This window comes from Anabrus simplex, chromosome 4, assembly GCF_040414725.1.
Source record: "Anabrus simplex isolate iqAnaSimp1 chromosome 4, ASM4041472v1, whole genome shotgun sequence".
Taxonomy (NCBI): domain Eukaryota; kingdom Metazoa; phylum Arthropoda; class Insecta; order Orthoptera; family Tettigoniidae; genus Anabrus; species Anabrus simplex.
The window spans coordinates 177,492,766-177,498,526 of NC_090268.1; positions in this window are offsets into that span (position 1 = coordinate 177,492,766).

Consider the following 5,761-nt stretch of genomic DNA (forward strand, 5'->3'; position numbering starts at 1 on the left):
ACCGTCAAGTAGTTAAAGAATACCGCTGTTGCTGTCGAGGCAGTGCACTGTATCCAGCAGTGTGCCATGCATTGAGCAGTACTCAAGTACAGTTTTTTAGGTAGTGGGTGCCACTAGTGGTACCCCGGGTCCGGCTGCTTGGCGTGCGTGTCGCGGCTCCAATGTGGAGTTAATGGGAGGGCGCGCCCGGCGGTGGTGTGGTGTTGCCCAAACACATATCTTTTAAAGTTGGGCACCTCAGGAGGATGATGATGATGATGCTTGTTGTTTTAAGGGGCCTAACATCGGAGGTCATCGGCCCCTAATGGCACGAAATGAAAGAACAAAAATTACAAAGGCATCCACTGACCAAAATAAAAATAAAAAATGTCATGAAGAATGAATGGATGGACAGGAACCCAACAAAACACAAAACAAACAAACAAAAACAAAAACCAGTGGATCGGATTCAACAGAGATCGAAAATAACATTTTTACCGACCAAGGAACCACTCATAAAGCACAATGATGCTTGGTGTCTAAAGGGGGTGCAAAATCCACGTCTAAGGCCCCACAGAATGGTACATGTCGCGAGTAAAATAGAACCATGGTATGGGTCACGTTGGGGTATTAATCAGAAGTAGCGAGGACTCACGGTGTTCCACAAAAGATGGTACTACTCACAAGTATTGTACTTCGTACAGGTAACGCAGACCTATGGTGTTTCGCACACAATGGCGCCACCCACAGCCAACGCAAACGGATGAGTTTCCTCACCTAGGGTACTAGTCACGGGTGCCGGTCCCAAGGGCCCCGTGGTGTTCCGCACATAGTGAGTACTAATCACAGGCAACGCAGACCCACGATGTCGCTCATATAGTGGTACAACTCACAGGCTACGCCCAGACCCGCGGTGTTGCCCACATGGGTACAACGCACGGGTACTGGAATCCACCAGGCCAGGCTTTTTACTGCAACGAATCACAAACATACTTCGTACAATGTTGGTGATACTACTCGCAAGTACATGCAACCCATGGTGTTCCCCGCATGATGGTACGAATCAAGAGTCGTTTCATGGTTCTAATTCATTCATCCCTTGGTCGCCCCTTTTAGTCGCCTCGCACGACAGGCAGGGGATACCGTGGGTGTATTATTCGTCAGCCTCCCCCACCCACAAGGGGTGTGTGTTTGGTCCGCGAGAGGTATTTTATTTCCCTCAAGTCCGCCGGCAAGCCGGTTAGGACCCCCCTATCCGCCACCTGGGACGCGCCACGTGGGAGTATCACCTCTCCCCCTGCTACGCCTGCGTAGCAGGTTCGTGGCACCTCAGGAGGGGCAACCGGAAAACGGCCCTGATGAGCGTGCTCAAGCCTGGAAACAGGTGGGGATAGCATAACAGGGGCTCAGATAGGTGGTAAGGGATAACCCACTGAACATCGGCAGCCGATTCTGAGCGAGGGTGAAATTTTTGTAGGGATGACCGGCGGGATACGGCTCTACTGCGGTGGAGCACACACGTTCATAGAGAACTTCCCGTCGTAATTCAATAAAGTTTCTGCCATCATGAATTCCTCTCAACAACCAACTCAAACCAGCAACAACATCCAAGCATCACCTGGGGAAGGCACACCCCAGGCTGATCTCACGAGTCTGCCTCAGATGCAGATGCCCCCTGCTGTGCGCGGGCCCGTCGTTGACGTGGCCCTTGCTGTCCAGCAGTTTGGGTCAATGTATGATAGTGCAGTGGGCACGACCCACAACGATGCTCAAGTAGAGGCCATTGCCTCAGTGGGCAGTCCGGGAGGACGCTAGACCCAGGAGGATGAAACACATCCACGGGTGGGGCCATCCCAAGAACCAAGCCCGTCGGCAGGATTAACCAGTAGATGTGACCACCAGGACGAATCAGAAAAAAGGGCACTCGCGTCCAACAGCCAAGAAGGCGCACCCGGGCACGAAGTGTCGACCAGCTCGACACCAGGAACGTTCTCAGCCCAAGCACTCCATCCCCCAGAAGTGGCGGTGGGGTTTTTAAGCGTGGAGGCGGTCTGTTCACCCATCAGCTACAGAAGACGGGGTCAGATCAGGACTTCCTGGGCCAAGCGCTCTGTGCGGCACTACTGGAGGGCGTCGCACGTCGTCCGACGCGCCTGTCGCAATGCAAGGTCCAAAGAAGGTCGCGCAATATGCATCACCGGATGTTTCGACACACCCCCCAGCACCGGGGGGCCTGAGGGCGGAGAAGCCTCAGGCCCCGACTCCTCCAGCTCGATCCCGCCCCCATCTGGAAACGGAGAGGAGCGGACAGCCCCCCAGACCACAGCTAGATGCGGCTGTACAGCTCAGAACTGTGCCCGACACCCCCACAGATGGCCAAGGTGTGGCTGCCGGAAAACGTGCACGTCTTGCGGGAGGCACAGACGAACCACCAGGAACCAGAGCTCCTAAGCGGTTTAGGGGCCATCCCAGCCCAAAAGACCTAGATCCCCAGCGTAGAACTAGGGTTGGAGATAACACTATAGAAGCATTGAACATATCTGGCGAGATTTTTGTAGATTCCAAAACAAACCAGGCACCTCCGAACTATTACCGCAACCAACAGGCAGATATAGTCAGGCACTCTGACTCCTTCTCGCTCCGTGACGGTTCGTTGATCATCAAGAGCGATGTATCCCGGCCGGCGGTTGGTGGTGGATTTCAGGAGCCGATAGCCATTGAGGCTAACGTCGTGACCAGCTTTGCAGCCGAAGATCCAGTGCCCAACTTGATTATGCATCGTACCCAGTTCAGTCCCTCCCAGCTGATGGCCCCTATGGATAAGGCGGCTCTAGATCAAATGTATATTGGGGCAGCTATCAACGAGCGCACGACGTCGTCCGTGCTGCTAGGCGCTATGAACCCCTGCAACATACAGTTTGCCAGGGCATGCGTGGGGACTGCAGGCATGAATCTGCAGTATTACAACAACTCTGCTATGTATGCCAAACTCATCTTCTGGTCATTGGCTCTAGATACTTGCGCCACCTTTGATAGCACGCCAGCCGCGGTTGCGTTCCCAGCGGGAGACTACGTGCAGTGTGTAAATGTGAACGCGGCCGCTCCTGATCCGAATACGTGGATCAACGGGGTGGCTGCAGGACGCATAACGCTCATTGAAAACTTAGATTTTCAGCTTTCGGATCACCAGGCTTTGTACTGGCTAGCGGCTCCAGGCCATCGACTGGGATTCGCTGGTGCCAGGGCGGACCATCCTCTGCCTCAGAACATCTTTGTGGAATGGCCCGCCATTCCAGTGCTAGTGGCAGTCCACCAGGAGCCACCGGTGGCACCTGCTGCCCAGTTGGTTAGTACTAACCAGCTACTTGCCCTGGCGTTTAAGCTAGCCTCATTCCGTACCGAATGCGACGAGCTAGTACAAGGTATGTACATTGCGACTGACCTCTATGGCACTAGGTACTCCAGAGCAGCCGCTGAGCGATTCTCACCACTTCGATCGGACTGGAGTCCTAGCCCCACGGGGCTACCCTGCCCCAAGGACTACAGCTACGTTGCCAGGAGTATGGGGCAGACGGCCAAGTTTAACCAGGAGTCATACGCCGAGTCAGCCGCATACCTGGCCATGCAACCAGAGCATAGAGTTCACATTGCCACACAGTATACCGCTACCTTGAGGGCTGCATGCACAACAATACTCTATGACTACTCGTTGACTACATCCCACCTAGTTGCTTGGCTACATGGCAATGCCCTATCCCCCATGGTATCAGCAATCCTCTCCTCAGCGTTGAATGTTCCCCAAGGGAATGGGCCCACTACTGCTTGTCTTATGTATGGACAGGCTAGAAAGGCGTTTCCCGACTGGCTCGGCTGCTCAGTTGCTAGCAATTGCTACCAGGGGCAGCACTGGCTGGGGAGCTATGGCTCACACCCTAACTCTCAAGCATCGTACGCTGACTTGCCTCCATCACAAGCTCCCAGAATAGGCTCCGTGTTAGTCATTAATGATTGGATGGCTGCACGCCCCATTGAATGGGGCATTAGTGGGGTTGCCCCTCTAGTGAACTTCGAGAAGGAGGTGGACCTCCCAGCCCCAGTGGCGGCCAGAGGCTGGTATGGCAATCTGGGTTGCCGGGAATACGCAGATCGAGCTTCTGCGCAGTTTCCTGCTACCGTTGTTACGTATGGAGTGCTTGCTATGAACGCAATCTTTCAGTTCATCGAACACATACGTAAGCCTCCCATCAACGCCACAACCGCGCGATGGATACCTGGCTCCCAGGTACGCTGGTCAGCCCCCGGAGCGGTCCCTGGACAGAGGTATGATTGGAACGAGGATCTGCACATCATTGAACCATGTTCATTAGCATCGTACTGGCACGAAGCTAGTGAGATAGTGGCCCCCTGCCTGCTAACACCAACAGTACGGCTACCAGAACTCAAAGCCCTCAAGGCCATGCAGAACGTGAAGCTTGAGGGAGTGGGCTGCCTGCCCGGGTTTGGGGGAGAGCAGCAACAGGTTTTTCAGTTACCTGCCTCCCTCATGGCCCTTTCCATAGCCAAGACGGACGGAGCAACACCCCCAAAGCCGTTGGAAGTCAGTTCGCCCGAGGGTACGCTGCCTCCTGGCTGATTGAGAGTAAACTGGAGTGGACCTCCAAAACTCCTACGAACTGTGCCTGGCATTGCCCAGCAGCCCAACGGGCTCTAAGCCTGCACTTCGCAGCAGATTCAGACCTGTGTCGTGCGCTTCAATCGGGACAGCTGACCCTAAAGTTTAACAATTTGTGTTGTGGTGGGTGCGAGCTCTCGGGGCCGCCCATCACCTACATGTTTAAAGACGCATCTAACCAGCAGCACTCCAAGTGTCAAGGGGTGATTGTCGCCTGGATCAGGTGGCTAGTGGGGTCGGGGTGGGCTCCCCCACACTACATCGCAGCTCAGTTGCTGCACTGGTATCCTCAATACGAAGACTCCAGCCTGGCTGTTGTCTACCAGAGGTACCACAAAGAGGTCGTTGACCAGCTGGTAGAGGATGCGCGGGAAGGATATCCAGCCCCAGTCGCTTTTAGCTCCATCCTGAGGTATAAACTTGGTATGAGAGAGCATGAGGTAGCAAATTTGGTGGCGCGATATTACAGACAGCCCCCTGGCGATGCTGTTTCTCTTACCCACCTGATGGTTTGGCTGCTTACCCAAATGGGGGCTGATGCTAAGGATGCGCAACATAGTGCATCTCAAGACGGGGGATTTAGTGTGCCTGGCACCCGGGGTCCCGGAGCGAGGAAATCGCCCCACACCGTCACGCATGAGCGAGCAATGTTGCTAGTCCGTCATGTGGTAGCCTCATTGTTGGCCACTGGTCGCGTGTGTGCTATACGGCGGTCTGCCGAGCTGGGCTGCGCCCTACCCTCCGACGTGCTCGAATGGCTCACGGTTGCTAATCCAATAGCTCTAAACTTCGTAAACCGCCATGCTGATGACTCATCGGGCTCGTACGCTGTCCCCGCTCTCCCAAAGCGGGCAGGTGTTGTGCTTCATGCGGGGAAGCACCTACCATCAGCGGGGCGGGCGTCACTGTTTGCCCCAACGGTGTTACTCAGAACATGCCGTCGCCGTAAGTATCTCAAGGTCCTTAATCGACTTATGCCACCGACTTCTCCAACGGACAACGCGCATCAAACCGTACATTTAGCTGACCTATGCTGGCATATAGTGCCACACAGGCCCGCCCTGAAGAGCAAGTCCACGTACGCCAGCAACTAGATTTAAAGCTCAACAC